Source organism: Sciurus carolinensis, chromosome 5, assembly GCF_902686445.1.
Source record: "Sciurus carolinensis chromosome 5, mSciCar1.2, whole genome shotgun sequence".
Taxonomy (NCBI): Eukaryota; Metazoa; Chordata; class Mammalia; order Rodentia; family Sciuridae; genus Sciurus; species Sciurus carolinensis.
In genome coordinates, this window is record NC_062217.1 from 172,215,470 (window position 1) to 172,235,093 (window position 19,624).

Genomic DNA, 19,624 nt, shown 5'->3' on the forward strand with positions numbered 1-19,624 from the left:
GGTGATAAATAGAAGCTTACAGCAAATTTTTCTTGTCTTTTTTCATTGTATTCTGTCGTTAGACAGCAGTGTCCTCCGTGCTCCTCAGCATCCTGCACTTCTCCTGGACAGCACCTGGTGGCGGGAGGTCGCTGTCTTCCCTTTGCAGGTGGACCCTGTGCCCTAGGAGGTGGGAGTGTGTCCACTGCACCACTGAATCCCAGGCTCGGCCACGAGCAGCACAGGGAGGCAGCGGATAGAGGCCAAGCACGTGCCCGGAGCTAGTTGCACAGGAGCTCCCCAAATGGGCATTCATGGTGTTTCCATTTCAAATTGCAGCTGAAAAGGAGCAATGCAAGGAGATTCTGTGCATGCACTTTTGTCCGTGTCTCTAATTACCTCCTGGCTAGGTTTCTGGAAGTGAGTTAAAATACATGAACTTGGATTGAAGCTGTTGTTTGTTGCTCTTTAGAAAAAGCACCAATTTGCCCACCCCACCCCCATGCAGCAAGGGTGCCTGCTTTGTGGCTACATCCTCACAGTGTGGGATATTTTGGGGAAAAGTGATTTTTCTCCCATTTATGTCTACTTATTTTGACTACAGTTTTAAGAAGCAAAGCAGAATTTCAAGTTACTTCCTTCTAGTCCTACTATCAGCCTTAAAATAATTCGTATCATGATACGAACACTATCTCTGCTCATTACAAAAAGGAGTCCCAATGGGAATAACAAGAATAAAGAAGAAAGTAAGTAGAACAAAGAATTCACCCCAGGGAAAGTGGTCCTCTCATAGCTGGGTGTGACTTTCGCATCCACGTCTTTATGTCCACACACACTTTATACTGAATTGAGTCCTGCTCTGTGTTCTGTTTTATAATCTGCCTTAAGAACCTCAGCCCTGTACCAGGAGCTGCTCTTGTGTCCACAGACCTGTGCCAGTACACGGCTCTCTCATGGAGGTCCTCCGGGAGGACTCCTAGGTGGCTTCCGTTCCTCACCGCTCTGCCGTGATGGGGACACGCTCCTTATCTTGTCCAGCTGGTGACCTGTCTAGAGTTTCCCTGGGATGCGTTCTCAGGAGAATTTCCAAGTCAAAAGTGCATGCATGTAGAAAGTGGGACTAGTTTCAGACTTGGCCAACAGCACTCTGCACTGGACTTCTCATGTCCCCTGGCTCCCTGGCCACCAAACGCTCTCCAAGCTTTTACTCTTTCAGGAGCCCAGAGACAAGGACTAGCCTGATGTGCGGGCTAAACCATGGAGAGCTAACGTATCTTAATATGTTTATGTCCATGTGTATTTCATTGGCACACGTTTTCTATTTACAGTGTTTATTTATCTACTATATAGAGGTGTTTATTTTTATTTATGAAATTTTGTATAATAAAGGTATTAAACCTTTGTCAGTTTTGCATATTGCATATACATAAATATTCATATATATTCCTTTCTTTGCATTTAAATCATATTATATGTCTGAAAGTATATATTTGTAGACCTTTTTACTGACTCAAGTTTAACACATCTATGTAATCAAATATTTCAGGATTATACTTTACACTTTCTGAAAATCCAAAATTATTAAGGTTATTTACATATTAAAAATAAACTCAAATTTGCTTAAAACCCCAATGGTATATTTGATCAGGTAGAGCAACCAGGGCGAGAGTGGAAGGGACCACTCAGGAATGAACTGAACTAGCCGCCTCTGCTGTGTTCTCCATTCCTGTCTATGTATCTGTTTTATTCTTCTGGATTGCTGTTTTTTTAATGTTACACTTTTTTTTACTGCTTCTCTATTGCTGTCCTTCTCTTTGTTTCTCCTTTTCTAATTTTCTGGAATAAATATTTAATTCCCTTAATTTTTTGCATCAACAATGAAAGTACTTAAAAACCAGAAATTTTCCTCTCAATATAGCTTTTTCCAGGTCCCACAGATTTTTACATACAATCTTCTACAGATTGTCATTTAACAACTTTTGAAGAACACAATGTTAAAATTTCAGTTAAATTTACCAATCTTTTCATTTTATGGATTATGCTTCATATATCATATTCAGGAGATCTTTACCTAATCCAAGAGGGCAAAGATGTTTTTCAGTGTTTTCTTCTAGAAGTTTTATAGTTCTCCTTATTTCTAAGGTGAGGTCTGTTTCAAGTTGATTTTTTCAAGTATAATAAAGTGAAGCTGCCACTCATTTTCAGTCACAAGGCTATGCAGGTGTTCCAGCTGGATGGCTTGAGGAGGACACCTCCTTCCAATGGAATTCCCTTGGCATGGTCATGGAAAATCAGATGACCATCCTGGTGGGTCCCTCTCTGGATTCACTGCCATGATCAATCTTCCCGGCTCTGAGTAGGCCTCAAGAGCTGTTGGTCCAGACTCCTTCTGGCTCCCTGGGGGTTTCCCTCTACAGCTCTGCTCTCTCCAGGACTCACCCCCAATTCTGACACTTTGGCTCCTCAAACTTGGTCTCTTTCTCTCCTCTCCAGAGGCCACAGCCTTTGTCTTAGCTTCCCTCCTGCACAGCAGCCTGGACCTCCTCCTGGAAGCTCTGGGGGCAGCCAGCCTCACCTCCTTCACTTCCCTCCTCCCTCGAAGCCGTCACAGCCCTGCACCCCTGATGGCCAGTGTCTGGACACCATTCCTGTGTTGCTTTCTCTTCTCGTCTTACTGATTTTAAAGTCTGGGAGGTGGTTCTGGTCCCTGTTCCGCCATTGCAGCCAGATGAGGAAGTCAGTCTTTGCTCTTCAGTGACAGTGTGGCTGCTGCGTGTTGCACCAGTTGCTTTCAGCCGCCCTAGATGGACTATCGTGGATGTCTGAGAACCCGAGGCCAGCCTTATTTTTTCTCTCTGGTAGCCTGGTTATAAGAGCACTTATGAAATGCAGGCATTTGAACGCCACCGTCCAGGTTGCTGTGGTTAACTAAGGCATCCACTCGACTGAATTAAGAAGTACTTAGAAGCCTGGAAAACATTACTGGGGTGTGTCTGAAGGTGTTTCCAGAATTCAGCCAGCAGGTGAGTCTGAGCGGCCGAGGTGGAAGAGATCCACTCTCAGTGTGGGTGGGCACCAACCAATCTGCCCCAGGCCTGGAAGCTTGCATCGCTCATGCTCTTGTACGGGCCAAATGGCAGTGAACAACATGGCCCCTTGTGGAATTTTGTGCTAGAAAGCAAGTGGGAGCAGCCTTGGTGGTCTGCAAAGGAAGCAGAGTTAAATAGATTAGGGGTTATCCACACACTGACTGCAGAGGCTCCAAGGTACCTGTGTAAGTTCAAGTATGAGGAAATAGTGGTTGCCACCACTTGGGCAGTAGAAAATTCACATGTATGTATGTTTGTGAATGCCCAGGATCCTTCCAGGAGGAGTGAGGAGGAACTGGTAACTAACTTTGTCTCAGGAGAGGAGAACTGGCTGTCTGGGAAATAAGGAAGCAAGTGAGACTTAAGTTTTCACTGTTTCGCTTTTTGAAACTTCTGCATTTTAAGCCATGCGCGTGTGTTCCCTACTTTAGAAAATATGTATCTATCTATCTATCTATATATATATATGCTTTAAACATATATCACATATTATATATACATATATAATGTTATTTGCCATTTAAATAACATAACCATACACATTTACTATATAAAATAATTGCAATTCTGAACACATGTAACATAAAATTTAAATTACTACTTTACAAGTGAAATATGTAGTATTAATTCACTCATTCAAACACTATTTCCTCTGCACAATTTAAGGGGATTGCTAGGTGTCGAAGGTGCAAAAATGACTGACTCAGCCATTTCCCTGGGGAAAAATACATATCAATAATCAGAACAATGAAATAAGAATTTAAAATAAAGGTGGGAAATCCAGTCACAACCATGACAGAATAATGGATATACAACTTATTCTTCTGTCATCTGTCTATCTCTGGGAAAAAACATAAGGAGTAAAATCTCTCTAAGCCCAGCTTTCTGCCTGGGGAAGCTCCCTAAATGGCAGTATGGAGGAACTCCAAGTAAGAGCACTTTGTTTCTGAATGGAGGGCCTGAGATCGAGCTCTGTGGCTACCAGGGAGTCGGAATGTGTGAGGCAGGACACCAAAGCAGAATATAGCTGCCCACTAAGGGACTCGAGAAGTTGCACGATTCCCTGGAGTCTTTGATCTAACACCAGGCTGTACATTAGCAGAACCAGATTCTGAGGCCTCAGAACATCTGCTGAGGGCCCTGAGCCTCTCTCATGGAGAGGTTAAAGTGCACTGGGAGTCATGGAAGTTCCAATCAGCCAGGGTGGAAAGGCCTGTTGAACCCTTCAGGCATTCAGTCCAGACCTCAGAGAGACTGAGCCTTGAGACTGGGGCTACACTAGTCCTCAAGCAGGGGTCTCTACAGACCTCCTAACAGAAATGGAAACTGTATAGACCCTCAGGAATGCTGCATTCAGCAAACAAGAAGTTACAAACAGTGAAGGAAAGAGAGACAAACAGAGAGAGAAAGAGAGATGTGAAAGAGCAGAAAAATAACCAGGCCTTCCCCCTGTAAAACAAAACAAAACAAATATTCAATAGAAGCACACTCAAACATGACACAGATGCTAAAATGAGCAATCAGAAGTGTTGCTATAAGCCTCTTTGAGGATTTAAAGGAAAAGATGATACAATGAATAAACATGAGAACCTCTGCAAAGAAATGAAAATTACTTTGAAAATAATCAAATAAAAAAATCTATGATCTAAAAATAGGATATCTGAAATAAAGTCTTCACTGGATAGACTGAACAGAAGGTTAAGCTCTGCAGAAGAAAAGATCAGTGACTTTAGATACACAGCAATAGAAACTCTACAAATTGAAAAGCACAGAGGAAAAAAGACTTAAAATTTAAAAAGCCTCTGAGGCAGTGTTAGGAGCAACCTCACCTACAATTAGAGTCCAGCAGTGGGAGAGAAGTAGGAGAAAAACTGTTGATGAAGTAGTTGCTGAAAAATCTTAAGATTTGATGAAAACTTCAATTGAAATCAAGAAACTCAAATAATTCCAAGTAGGATGAACATGAAGAAAACCACACCAAGCCATGTTTTAATCAAAATTACAAAATAAAAATCAACAAAGAGAAAAATTTCAAAACAATTAAAGGAAAAAGGATGCATTATGAAAACTACCAATATCACAAGAAAGCATGAATCTCACAAAAGATGAAAGAAATGAGAAAAAACATACTGCATACTACAGTTCTATGAAGATCTGGATCAGGTAAAATAACCTACGGTGCTAACCAGTAGAACAATGGTCATGTTGAGTGGGAATGGGAGGATTTTCTGGGATGGGTTATGAGGGAACTTTCTAGAGGGATGGAAATGTCAGTGTTTGTTAGGGGCATACACTTCGCAAGTTTAAGTACTCGTCTTTATTCACTGCTGTATTCCTTAATGAAAAACAATCCAAGAAAAAAAATTAAAATATTATGAGGATCCAGAGTAGGGTGTGATCATTTTTTTTTTTTTTTTTGAAAAAGTGAAGAAATCTTCTAGCAAAGGGCCCATCCTCTCAATTTAAGTGGGTAATAATTGTCAGTATTTGTGCATAACTTGGAAAAAGAAGCAGGGAGGGAATAATACTGGGGCTAGGTCAAATTGAAAGTTCTGGATCTGTTAGATTCATTCTGGTACATTCCAGGGATCAAAATAGGTATCCTGACTGACACCTCCGTGGCTACTGGTCCCCAAAGAAATCCTGAAGGACATAGTGCTGTCTCACAATGTCCTTATTCACCATGCCTTGCAGCCAATCATCAAGCCCGATTTTTCCTCCTACAATGGTAAAATTTTGCGTTGTTTTCTGTATACTGTTGAAGAGCAAATCCTTACCTACTTTGTGCTTGTTGCTTCATACTCTTCTGCTCATCCTCCCAGATGGCATTTCTGACCTCAACTCTGAAATTCCAATTGAACCCTTGAAGCTCAATGAGTACTGTCAAGTCACTGCAAAGAGGCCCAAGGGCCCAGTCCTCAGTCCAGCGGAGGCAAAGGTGCACCTGCAGGTGATATGACAGCCACAGGGTCACTGCCTGGAGTGATGTCTCACAGGGAGGAGCTGCACATCTGGGTGAGGTGGAGGAGTCAGAGAGCAGGCATGGGGATGGCATCAGGAAGGCCCCAGGTGGCATCAGGTGGGCTCTGACAGGCAGAAACCATGGACTGGAGAGGGCTGCGTCCCAGGTCCTAAAAGATGAAGGTGGCTAGGTGTTCCAGATGGCAAGAGGCCTTGGCGCCAAGGAAGGGGGCTGGGGAATTGACTTTGATGTGGCAGGGGCCTTGAGGCACAGATAGAAATGAAGATGGCAAAGAAGGATCCAGGGGCTTTCATGCCAGGACCAAAATGACCCTGCCATAAGTTCCTGTGACACATCTGCATGCTGTGATGTCTGGCAACTTTAGAAGACGTTAAGGAACGTTGCTTCATTCCTAGAAGACTCTTTGGGGTCCAACAGGGAGGATATTACAGGAGAGAAGAGCCATCTGCCTCCTCATCATGTTCCCAAGGCTGTTCACTTTCCAATGGCAGATGTCTCACAAAGGCGACACGTTTCTCTCTTCCTGTATCACAGTCTCGGCCTCCCCAACCCTGCAGTGTTAACAAGCAAAACTGTGCTTATCAGAGCTTTGAAATTATTGCCTTCTTGTACACAAGCCTGGCTCTGCAGCAACCATAGCAGCAGGAAAATCAGAGCTGGATGATGTCACCGGGCCACCTGGCCCCACCCAAGCTGGGCTGTTGCTTGAAAGCATACTCAGGAGGGAGCTGCCTGCCCCTGGGCTGGCGTGACAAGGCGACCTGCTGGGGCCTGCTGGGGCCCATTCCCCCTGCATTCCCAGCCTACAAACGCTCAGTGAGCTCTTCCAGGCTGTGGGGTGTGTTAGGAACCAAGGCAGAGAGGCAGAGAGAGGATGGGACAGGTGCAGCCCAAGCTGCTGGAGCTTCGGCCTTGGGGACAGGGAAGAGGAATGGCTGACACCAAAGGAGCAGATAAACCTAAAAATAACCTCAAATTATGATAAGAACTGTGGAAGAGAGGAAGGGTGTGTGGCTATCTTCCAAAGGCAACTGGTAAGAAGGTGCAAGGAGGGAAGAGGCCCCAGGCAGCAAGGAGCCATGGCTAGAGCAGGGGCAGTTCAGGCAGAGCCTCCCTGCAGTTCAGCTTTTATTCTGATGAGACTTTGAATCGGTTCCGAAGTTGTGGGAAGGCAGTGAGAAGAGAGAGGGGACGACAAGTAACTTGGAGATTTAAGGCAGCTGTGGGGAGGGAGTGGAGGCAGGTATCACTGTAGAGGATCAGCAAGTTAGCAGCAAGGTCCCTGTCACAGATAACAGCACCCCTCGTGAAGCCAGGCCTTGGCCCAACCTGGAGGGCAGGACACAGAGGTTCACAGCTGAGATGGGCACGCGGCTTTGGTATCCTGTCTGCCTCTCTGATGGAATTTTCTTCTCTGAACTCTCTAAATAACCTAAGCGAAATCACCAGGAACAGAGACCCTGAAAACAGCAGGCTCAGCGCTCTACTCCTTGCTCTTCGTGGTGTTCCATTTTGCAGAAATCGCCTTACTGACCCGGAAGCCCTCTCCCACCCCACAAGGGAACCCTCACTCATGGAGGGTGCCATGCCCGCAGCCCTGCTCACCCTGCTCACTTCTCCCAACCAGGAGCGTTACGGGATGGCCTGCCCTCCCTGTACCAGTCATAAGGCCTAAAGGATGTCCCCACCAGGCCACTTCCTGGTGCCCGGGGCCTAGGCTGGACAGGAAGGTCCTAGACTTTCCTTTTCCGCTGATATGAGTGCCTGTCACACCTCATCTTATCCCATATGCACCTGGGTCGGGGCAGAGTGGCCAGGACAGGGGCTTCACAGAAGGGTCACCAGCCCGAGCAAGCCTATGTCCAGAGAGCCTGGATGCTTCCAGGCCCCGGAGGCCCTGCCTGGCGGGCGGGGCCACAGCCCGGAACGGCTGGCGGGCGCCGGGTGCGCTCCTCGCGCCGGGCACCAGGCGTCGCCCCCGCTCCTCGCAGCGCCAGGGCCCCCGCCCCCGCCGCGGAGCGCAGCCCGAGCGAGCCGAGGAGGCGGCGGGACCCGCCGGACAAATTTCCTGCTCGGCTGCGGGCGGCGGGCGGCAGGAGGCGTCGCGAGCGGCTCCAGGACCCCGCAGCCTGCGCGCGTCCCCACGACCCTCCTTCGCGCCCGGCGGGGACAGCGGGGCGCCCCGGAGGGCGGCGGGCGCACGCCCGGGAGATGCGGAGCCGCGGCGGCGGCGCGATCGGCGCGACAGCACCGGCCCCCCCGAGGTGAGCGGCGCGCGGTGCGGGCGAGTGGCTTTGCGCCCCTGCGGTGGCCGTGTGCCCGGGCCGCCCGAGCAGGCCGGGGACGCCGCCCCGGGACGCCGCCCGGGAGACGGGCCGCGCCGGGGTATTGGGTCCGAGCCGGGTCCCTGCCGCCCTCGAGGCGCGCCCGGCGCCGGCGACCGGGGACCGTGCGACCCCAGCCACGGGCTTGCGATGCCTCCCCTCCCCCAGAGTCCCCAGCCCAACTTGGCGACCACATCGGCAGCTCTCGCGCTCCCTCTCGGTAAACAGGAGCAGAGCGTGTGAGTCTGCGGTGGCGACAGTGCGAGGGGGACTGTGACAGGGCGACGTGTGTGAACGCAGTCGACATAAGGGGGGTGCCCACGGGTGTGCTGAGGGCTGCGCGCACAGGGGTTGAGACTGGAGCCTTTCCAGAAAGTGACTGAGTTGCGACAACTCCGGGCGGGGTGGGGGTGCCGAGAGGATGCTTCCCCTGCTTCCCCGGGCTGGGCTGGTCCGCAGGTGCCTTTTTAAGGAGGGAGCGGAGACCCAGTGGGAGACCCTCGCAGGTTGTCGGGGCAGACCACCAGTGTTTGTAGTTCTGTGGGTGAGTCCTCGAGCTCCTAGCACCAGGGGTCAGCCGTGCCAATCCTGCAGCCATCCCGAGACCATCTGGGGAAGGCTGGGCAACCTGCAGGATGGTGGGGCAGAGCCAAGACCAGAGACCTGGTCAGACCTGACCTAAATTCCTTCCAGGCCTGATAAATCCTTCTAGAAAGGCTAGACAGTGACACCTGCAGAACGGCACATTGCTTGGTCTTGACTTATGACCACTCCATCAGAGCCTCCACCCAGGAAACTCAAGGGGAGAATATGGTCCCAAGCTTGTGTTGAAGTCAAGGAGTGTGGCTGAGTTGAAGGAAAACTGGCAGTGGTGGATCGTGTTTCTAGAAATGATTGTGTCTGTCCAGTTAGCTTGCCCTTGACCCAGGTGCCCTTGGCCCAGCGTGCCTGGAGGGTTTTGCAGAATGAAGTTCTCTTGCAAAATAAAGACCCATGTCCATTTAAACTATATGTGTGTCGGGGGAGGGTGGCTTTTCAAAACTGGGGACTCAGCAAAAGAGGCATGAAAGGGTCTCGTGTGGGTGGTGGTGCAGGCTCTGAACACCAGGGCCACTCAGCCTCTGCCAATCAGCAGAGCTGAGAGTGAATAGGGCGGGGGCTGGGCTTCTGAGCACAGGCTCTAGGCCTGTGAGGAACAGAAGGCCACGTGGTGGCATGGAGCTGTACCAAAGCATGGGGACGGAGCTGCCAGTGAGAGGGTCTGAGGCAGCCTCCAGCCCTCGAGTGCTCCTGGCCATGACTTCAGGGCCCAGGTCTTTGTTGGTTAGAGTTAGTGATGCCTGAGAATCTGCACTGTCCTGCCCCACCCAACAGACTTCCCAGGTGTGCACACAGCTAGACCTAGATCTGTGTGTGAAAGGTTGGTAGTTGGATGGGTCTGAAGGGTCTTACATTTAATAACATAGCTCCCCTCATCCCTGGCCAGTTCAGCTGTGGCAGGTGGATGAGGGGGTTGCTGTGTGTAACGCTGCCCAGAGCTGCCCAAAGGGGACAAAGTCAGTGTAGACTCAAAGGTAGCGTGGTCAGTGCAGAGCCAGGTGCAGAACCTGCTTCTCCCTTCTGTGGAGGAGCACCTGGCAAGAATGCACTGGGGGTCAGCAGCTCCACCTCCACGGAAGCCGGGAGAAGTCCCAGGCTCTGTGTCGTGGGGGACGAGCCCTCCCCTCCAAGGATTCATGCCTGCACTCCCAAGAAGGGTTGCAGCAGCTGGGGGAGGTATGCCCGAGGGGAAGGCATCATTTCCATTGGTAAACGCGCTTCTCCTCCCTCCCTGGGGCCCCCTACTTTCCAGATCCCAGGAGACAAGCCTGCTCTACCTCCTGCTCTGACTCCTTCCTCTTTTGCTCAGTCATAGGAACTCCTATCCATACTGCAAGTCCCCCAACTCAAATGCCTCAGTCTCCATAAAGCCTTCTGGGTCCCTCTACGAGTGATCGCTCTTCCTCTTGGTTCCACAGAAGGATATGTGTGCCTGCCCTAAAGTACTTCCTGGAGTCTATTTTGATGGCTAGGTGGCTCGTTCCAACAGTTCATCTCCACCAGTGGTCATAGAGGGTGGCTCAAAGCTTGCACTTTGGGTTCAGGCTTGAATTCAGATCCTGGCTTGGGTATGACCGTGGCTAAGTGACTCAACAGTCACTCCCCAGTGTTCTCTTCTCCAGAGTGGGAGATCAGAGTGGGACTGATCATCCCTGCTCTAGGAGGCTGCTGTGAGAGGAACAGGTGGCACATCATCCAGTAAATTGCAGTTATTGGTCCCCAAAACACTGGGCACAGGGCAATGCACATGTTAAAACCCAGTGAGGTTTAAATGGATAAACAAAGCCAAAATCCATACTAACACATAGATTTTGCCTTTCATGTGCCAGACTGATTTGAATCTGTATTCCAAATATGATGTGACATGCTCGATATTTTTATCTTTTGCGTGATAATCTGAATGATTATGTGAAGTTTGCACAATCAAATATTTCATCTCATAATGTCATCACTTACCTATGCTCTGTATGAATCTGTTCCTCAACCTGCACCGTCAATTCCAGTGTCAGTGATCCACAAGACAGAAATGCAAGTCGCTGTGCTTTGTTAACCTGGGCTTGTGACCACAATTAGACTGGGATGGGTGGGAGGCAGGGCGAAAGTGAACCCAGCCAGCATCGAGAAGCAGCACAGTCTAGGAAGAGCCTGTGGACCAGCGTGAGAGTGGAGTTCAGACCTAAGCAGACAGTGGACCCACCCTCAGTTGGCTGTTCCAACTTTGGAGAAGAGGGCTGCTGCTCCAGGTCATCCCTGAGCCTCTCCAGCCTGCCACTGTCCCAGGAAGGGTACTGACTGTGTGCTGATGGATCCAAGATTGGAGCCGCTTCCTGTTTCTCCATTTAGTACTGAGCTATGTTCCTCTGTACTCTGGATACTAGCTCTAGATGGAGTGAGAGCAGGCTGGTGGGTGTGGTTAGCGGTGAGTTTTAGGGACAGACCCCAGATGTATGGAAGGTCTGTTTGGGAGGGTTAACTTCTCATTATTTTGTCATTTGCAGTTTTTTTTTTTTTTTTCCACAAAAGTAGAATGGGGGCTAATTAGTGTTCTAGACATTGGGATTAGGTAATAGGGGTTGATAACATGTTGCTAATTCTCAGCAGATGCAGGTGTTGGAGGGGGGGTGCTGCCGGATGTGGGCTGGGAGATCCCTAGTTTGGGGATTACCGAGCCAGCTTCCTTTTCTTCTCTCCATTCTGGCTGCTGTTCCCCAAATCTTACCCGTCAAGGTCTGCCCCATCCAGGTGTTATGCTGGGGAGTTTTGATGTGGTTCACAGCCTTTGAACTCTTACTGCAGCAGGCTCCCTGCCAGAATGTGGGCCTCATGTCTTTCTTTCAACTATATAAATACTTCAAAGGGTTGATGAAGCTTATGAAATAAAATCTCTTAACGATATATTCCAGAAAAACAAATAAACATATCCTTTTATATTAATTCTCAGGGAAATAGGGACTCAATAAAATATTTTTAAAGGATGCACATTTGTTTTAAAGTATCTTTCAGATACAATTGAGAAAGAATTTAATTTGGTCTATTACTATGTACCCTATCAAGGAACAAAGGGGTGAAGAGGTCTTTCTCCCAAAGCAAAGATAAACTCTGCGGTAAAGAAAAAAATCGGTCCTTGGTTATTGGGTAAAAACCTAAAGTGTTTTGGACAGGTGTTTTGATGTCAGTGTCTACTGAGTAAAAGATGGAGAACTGATGGGAACACTTATTTGGACCCTGGGTCTGGGTGCTGTTGACACTGAATCTGATCCCCTGGAATGTCTAGCATGGGAACAGTAGAGTCTAGCCGTGAGTCCCTGGGCAGGTGCAAGGCTGTCATCAACTCCTAGGATGGATGGATGGAAGGTCACATGGTGCCTGGGACTCAGAGTGCACTCTCAAGTGTGAAGTGGAGGAATGAATAGATGAAGCTGATAGAGCCTTGTAGGCACTGGTCCAGGTGGCCTTGTAGGAGGCCAAGTGCAAAGGGCTCTCCCAGCCATGGTCCCACCCCCCTGGATAACCTGAGCAAATCCAGTAGACAGGGACTGGTTTTCCACAGGAGGTGGCACAGCCTGGGGCTCGGGAACAGCATTTGGGGGCAGAAGGAGTGGGGATGATTGGGTCTGTGGTCATGGGGTTGTGGGCAAGGCAAGGCGCCTGCCCGTCCCAAGTGTGACTCCAGTCTTCAACAGGGAACGATGTGCCACTCGGCTTACGGTGGGGCTGGGCGGAGGTGGACCGAGTGTGCCGAGGCCTGGCGGTTCCCACCAAGGGCCAGACGGGGACAGAACCAGGGGCTTGGGAGGACCTGAGCTCTAGCTTTGTCCTCAACCCGGGCACTTGGTTTCTGTTCATAAATGCAGACACCATTTTTGGTTATTAAGGTCCTTAAATCTACTTGGCTGTTTCCAGCTGGACGTTAGTCACTGATTTTTGTACTAGGGAGAAAATTAGTTCCATTTTTCTTCTCCAACTGAGGTTTTTGTGTGTCCTATCACATAGCTACTTGATTACAATGTATTATTTTAAATGGCCTTCATGCTATGCCTTTTTATTTTGTCTCTCGCTCCAAAAGGACTTGGTGTTTTCAGGTTGTGTCTCCACCATGGGGCTTTAATCAGTCTTCTCTGCAGAGCTGTTTGCTCTCAGCAGCCTTGGCCTTGACCCTGAAGCCAACAAGCCCAAGTGCGTGTTGAGCGAGGGGTTGTGTCCTCCCAGCTCCGCTCAGCACGAGGTTCTTTGTGATGCTCCAGGAGCTCCGGCCTTCCTTTCTTCTGTTCAAAGAGGCCAGCCTCAAAGCTGGACACCTGCCTACATGATTTGATGCCTGGCCCTGGGGCCTCCTTCCCACACAGCCTCCACCTCACCCAACAGTGTGTTTGAAACTCTCATCATGGGAAAAAGCTTTTTACTTTACTGTGGGAAAATGGCACAGGTAGAAATCCTCCTATGAGAAGGGAAGGACTGTCTCCTCAGGGGAAGTTGGGGTTTGACAGCCCACTTCCTGTTGGGGGTGGGAAGGTGCTAGCTGGCAGAGGGGGGACAAGGGCTCCACTGGACTTGGAGGACACCAGAGGTCAGTTTGCCTCACCTGGTGGTTCCTGGGTGGCCTGCTCCTGGCTACTCTACTCCGTATCAGTCCACTTGTTACAGATGGCACTTATGCCCGGCGCTGGGTTGTTTTTGAAGTAAGATGGGTCACTGGAGGTGGGAAGGCCTCTGGCTTCCTCTCCGGAGACAAAGTCAGTCCTTCCTACAGAGTGCTCCGCTGCCGTCCAGATTCCAGAGAGGCCCGAGGGAAGGCAGCTCTGGGTCAGTCGTAGCACGAGGGCTTCCTGCAGCTGCCGGCTTCTTTCCCAGTGTCTCCGCTGCCCGGTGCACTTCCCTCCTGTCCTGCATCCAGAGGGGAGAGGGAGAGAAATGTGCCTGCCAGCAGAGGAGGGCTGCCCCCTGGCTCCCCGGCAGCCCGACCGGAGCCCCGTGTCCTGGCACGTGTGGGTGGGAGGGAAGGAGCCAGGCCTGGCCAAGGACAGTTCCAGGGAATATGGGTGATGTGCACGGGCACCAGACACAGAATCCGGTCCAGCACCTCGAGCCTCTGAAGCAGAAGCTCTCTCATAATTACAGGGAAGGAAATCAGGGTGAATTAATAAAAAGCCAGAATATTTGTGTCCTTTTATTACAGTCAAGGATTTATAGTAACTCGATCTGGGCCAACCAAGTGCTGCCTTGGGGTGCTTCCTTTAATGAATAGGAAGCATGCAAATGCTCTTCCAAAGAGAATAAAATACTTGACTCCTCAAATAAGCAGAACCAGAGCTCCTCTGCAGTCTTGGTTGTGCTGTGAGGTTGAGTGCTCAGAAGAAACTTCTGTTTCCAGCCACATTCAGTCATCTCAGAACTCGCATCGCTGCTGGTCAAATTACTCCTTGTGATTAGCACTTTTTTTAGGCATCCTTTTTCCAGGCCTGCAAATGGCTTTCGAAACGGCTAAACCTCTAAGCGCTGGGTGGAGGATTCTCTGAAACAGTCTCCCGGCCTGTTGACTCAGCAGCCTCCTCCCTGAGCTCGGGGCAGCGATTGATTAAGTGCATCAGTCATTCAATAAATTACTTTTTGCCCACATCGCAAGCCTCAGCTCAAGTTCAGCCATCTATTGGCGATGTTATCAGTCTATCCATTTAAATTCCTTTAAGAAAAGTCCTGATTTTGACCCAATGTAATATAAAAGTGCAGGAGCCAGAAATTTAATAATTTTGTACTGTATTGAGCCAAGCCAGTCCTATTCTTAGATAGCCAACAATATTCTTTCAAAAGATCTTTTTGGTTTCCATCAAATGTGAGCAGTGTTTCAGAGTCTGTACGATCGTTTAGAAGAGACAAATGGAAATCTCAGGTCTTTGCTGAGTACCCACAGTGTACACTGTGGAGCATCCACGGGGAGGTGCCACTTCTGGAGAGTGATTTAGGTAAGACTGGACGAAGGGGTGGGACAGAGCAGATAGGACGGGCCTGTGAGGTGGGGCTGGGGGCACTTCACAAATAGAGAAGGCTTGGTTTATTAGGACGCTTTCTTGGCATCTGACAGGGCTGGAACATTCCAGACAGAGGAGCTTTGATGTCCTTGCCCAGCAGTGAAAAGTAAGGTGTCCTAGCTCGGGAGAGCAGGCGTCTGAGTGGAGCTGGACCCCAGGGCTGGAGGGGACAGGACAAGAGAGAGGGGAAAGCTCTGGGATTCTGCAAGCCTGGGTATGGCATCCAGGACTCGGCCCTGAGGGACCATCAGTTCCTAACCAGTTTACGACTTGGCCCCTCTGGGATTCTAGGGAGTACCATCGATTCCTTCTGTAGAAAGTGCACATCTGCACAGTGTTTACAGGTTCAAGGGAGTCGTGCCTGCCCCTCCCCCTTCGTCAAGCGCCAGGGTTCCAGGTGTGCCCCTGCCTGTACTGGCCCTGCAGAGGGCATCGGCACGCTGGGCCACAGGTTGAGACACGGCCTGCTGGTGTGCCGGCTGTACTGTCGTGCGGGGGGTGGGGAAGAGGTCTGTCCATCTGCGGCAGAAGTGTTTTGGTACAAAGCGGGGGTGATCGTGTCTTTGCTCCACAGGGCTGACATTCATCCTTTTAAAATAAGTATTACACCGGGCTTACCATGTGCATGTTTGGGGTTAGACAGTGTTCCTAAGTAGCATGTCCTGGGCCGTTTAGTGGGGACTCCTGCATCAGGGTGAGGGTTCCTGAGAGGTGCGCTGCTCCGCCGCTCCCATCGCCAAGCTGCACGTGCTTGACCTTTGCCTTCTGGCGGGGTCAAATGGTGTCACCCACGCTCTGCCTGGCAGCCGAGACTGAGGTCCTAGTCAAAGGACTCTGTCTAACTAGAAGCCCACATTTTAAGTTTCCTTTGAAAATGCAGAAAATCTGTGTGGAAGCAGTGGAAGTTCTGGAAGGAGTGGGTGCAGCACCTCAGGACAGACTGCGAGAGACAAGGCCAGGAGGGCTTCGTGGCTGTTGGGCAACCCAGCAGGATGGGATGAAGCCCCAGGACTACGGTGGGGTATGAGTGGAGCCCCAGGAAGAACTTTGGGCCTTCGGGGAACACAGATGTTTCTCAAGAGAGAGTCATCTTTGGAAAGGGCAAGGAACTGGCCCAACTGGAATGTGCGAGAATGCCCTCCCTTCAGGGTGCAGGGACTTTAACTGAGGGAACCTTGGACCATGAACACCTCGAAGGCCACGGTGCAATGACCTGGCTACACCTCAGATCCACTTTCTCCCTCAGCTTACAAATCCAGCCCACCCAGGTACCCGCCCGTCCACGCAGGGCAGTTCCTAGGTCTGAAGCACACAGCTGGCTCAGGTTTGTGTGCTCAGGAAATCAAATGCTCTGCACACTGAAGAAACAGCCCTGAAAGCCATTGCCATCAAATTTTTTAAAAACAAAACACTTCTTGCTCATTTTCAGTTATTTTCTCAATGACCTTCCTCATGTTTTAACAAAATGAGTCAGGTGTTTTCCACACATTTTTCGGCCCTTCAACAACCTAAGTCCAATTCTACTTCTTGTTTTAGATATTATAGATGAGGGAAGTTTGCTGAATGATTTGATCTTCCTATTTATCAGAGCCTGTTGCCAGATGTGGAAAATAAGTTGCCCAGGGTCCTGCTGCATGCTCCAGGGACCGAGGGGCTGAATGTTCCTGTCCTGGGCTGCCCCTGCTAGACTGGGCCCTCATCCCTCCCTCCTGAGTTTAAGCACTGCTTGGGTCGCTGGGCCTCAGGAAATGGAGGCCCCTTAAGTGCGTCCAGGAGGCAAAAGCCCAGGTTATTTGTCTGCTTAAAAGGCAGTGCATTCCGCCCTGAGCAGGACCTCAAGGTGAGAAACGATTACCTTGCTGCTCTGCATCCTTCTTTTGTCTGCTGGGCCTAAGTAATGCTCAGCCTATTCCTTTGGGTGTGGTTTCCACCCAGCAAATTGCTTCTAGGAAGAATTTCAGAAGGCAGTACCATAGGTGTGTCTTACGTGCAGTGTGCTTTTGTGTGACAAATGATTTATTGCTGTTGTATTCACATGCACATCCTGAGTGGATGGGCTGTGCTGGGCAGAGGTCAGTCCTGGTTATTTTACTTAGGCGTGTTTTTTTTTTTTTTTTTTTCCTTTCTCTTTTCAGTGTAGTAGCGATTGGCAAACATCTTAAAAACGGTGCGCCTTGGTTGGTGGCTTCACGTCTTGGAAGTTGGAGCAGTCAGGCTCTGCCAGGGTGACTGCTCCAAGCTAGGTGGTGTTGAGTGGGAGTAGCTCAGCCGTCTGACTGTCCTGGGCTTAGCCGAGGCTAAGAACACGCACTGAGCAAGGGAAGCGATTGCTCTCTGGTGACCTGATAGCGGACATTGGTCAGGGTGGGAAAGGCTCCCTGAGAAGAGCCACGGGCCACTGGAAGGACGGCCAGCCTCTGGGGAGCTTCTGCTGCCTCTACTGGCGTCCCCAGAGGAGTCCCCCGGTGCCCACAAACAGGACACAGGTTCCCAGGGAACTGGCGGTGTGCAGCTGCCCACGCAGCCCTGCGACCTCCTGGGCTTCACTGGGGCTAGTCGGTTGGGGGCCCCAGTGGCAGGCAGAGGGACCAGTGCGTGTCTGGCTTACTGTAGACTCCAGGGGCCATTGTGGGAAGGTCCCCGTAGAGTGTACCTGTGTCTAGAGCCCTGCTCTCTCCAGGGACCTCAGCAGAGAAGGTGCGCGTGCTGTCACCACGCCAGCTGGCAGGCCGGGGTTCCAGCCCAGTCGTCAGTCAGGGAGTGTGAGAGCTGGAGACAGGACTGAGGTGCACTCAGTGCACAAGGGGCCTCATGCCTCAGGCAACTGGAGGTCCAGGAGCAGCTGGATCCGGTGGGGGATGTCGCCACCAGGGCCCTGCCTTCCTCTCACCTCGGCAATGACGGGCTCCATCCCACACGACCTGACCACCCGTCTTCCCTGTGGAAGGAGAGAGCCTTTCCCGGTCAGTGCGACCGCGTTGGTATTCTAGGTGCTTTTCACAGGCTAGTCAGTTAACGCTGCAGCAGCTGCACCCGGGGGACAGCAGCAGCTTGTTGCCGAGAGGAGGAAGGGGGTCCCAGAGAGGGTAGTGAGCCCCAGGCTGGGATTTGAACCAGAGACCGAAGGGATTGTGACCAGTCATCTCTAGGATGGAGGAAGGGTGCCTGTGTGGGGCCAGGGGTCACGCTACACGCAGGGGTCAGGAAGAGACCACCCAGTGGCCTCCAGGCTTGCTTTGGAAGTAGTGAGATGGGACCCTGGGAGGGGCCCTAGAAGGTGGGAGGGATGTGGGTTCCACTTGGGTTGGGAGATGGTGGGGGCTCAGGTGAAGGAGGTCGAACGGGCAGGACCAGGCACAGGTCTGGAGCCAGGGGACGCTCTGGGGTTGGACAACAGAGTCACCAGAGTGACTCCAGAATACCCCCTGCTTGGGCCTTGCTCTCGTGACCAGCTCCAAGTTCAACAGGGAGCCCTGCGCTGTTCACAGAGCTCCCTGGCAAGTTGCCACGCGTATCCAAGGTGGAGAGATCAGGGGCTTTTGCAGAGACCCAGGAATGAGGTCAGGACTTTCTGCCGCTGGAACAAGGGTGGCCGGGAGGAGGGGCGAGGTGCGGGTGTGGAGCTGAGGCCCCGCGCGGGCGGTCTGCTGCTCCTGGCTGAGAGCGAGAGAAGGGCCTTCTGAGTCTGAATCCAGGAGACCTTCCTGGGTGAGGTGAGTCCCCTCCTGTGTGTCCCTCCCTTGCTATAGGAGTTACTAGCAGGAAGCACTGGGAGAGACCAACCCATGACAAGCTGTCGGTTTCAAGGGAGGCCCTCCTCAGGCGAACAGGTTGCTGACCTGGCTCACTGGGCAGCCGTGATGACGGAGCGGCCTCCAGGCCCAGGGGCAGCCTCGGCGTCCTTTGGCGCTCACATCCACTAAAGATAGGAGACCTTTACTGTGCTGGGCCTGCAGCGGTGGACAGAACCCCAGGTTCCTTGCATCCTTTGCCCTGGGACCCTGCACCCGGAATCTAGCTCCAGCTTCTGTCTGTCCCCCAGATCCCATGGGAGGTGGCTCCCAAAAAGCTGGCCCTGCAGAGCTCAGCCCTGATGAGTTCCTGTGTCCAAAGGGGACTTGGGACAAATAGGGGACCGTCCTGGGAAACGTGGGGTCAGAACTCCGGGTCAGAGAGCAGGCGGCAAGGTCCCAGCAGAGGGCTTTGGAGGGAGCTGTTTCTAGCCCAGTCTGGGGGCACCACCCTGGCCCCTCCCTGTGCCATCTGCCCTCTCCTCTGCCCTCTCTCGTTTCTCCCATTCGCTTCACTATCTACGAGCGCTTCCTTTCCTGGAGCCCCTGACCACTGAGCTCACCCAGGCGGGCTTCCTACTGAGGACTCTGGAGCTGGCCGAGCGAGGGCTCTGGCCCAGCCCAATCCCAGTGGCTCCCTGGGCAGCTCTGGCCTCATGCCTCTGGCAGCTTTCCCTTCCTCATAGTCCTGCCCTGGGCTGAGGCCTGGGGAAGGGACTTGAGCTGGCACAGTGGCTGCCATGCCATTTCTTTGAAATGAGTAATAGTGGAGCAAGTCCAAAAAATGCCTGGTGTTTCCTCCCTGTTGTTGTCCAAGCTCAGAGACAGCCTT

At 51.1% G+C, this 19,624-nt stretch overlaps 1 protein-coding gene across 5 annotated transcripts in view; it reads left to right on the plus strand.

Annotated features, from left to right (window-relative positions):
* The first annotated feature begins 2,889 nt into the window (after positions 1–2,889).
* Ptpre (protein tyrosine phosphatase receptor type E) overlaps positions 2,890–19,624 on the plus strand; it is a 136,141-nt gene continuing 119,406 nt past the window's right edge. For 4 of the 5 annotated variants that reach the window (XM_047554100.1, XM_047554102.1, XM_047554103.1 and 1 more), the window contains exon 1: positions 8,093–8,315. The gene's annotated coding sequence lies outside the window, so the exon portion shown is untranslated. Of the gene's footprint in view, positions 3,003–8,092; positions 8,316–19,624 lie in introns of those variants that run through there. The other variant, XM_047554101.1, reaches the window with a different exon arrangement.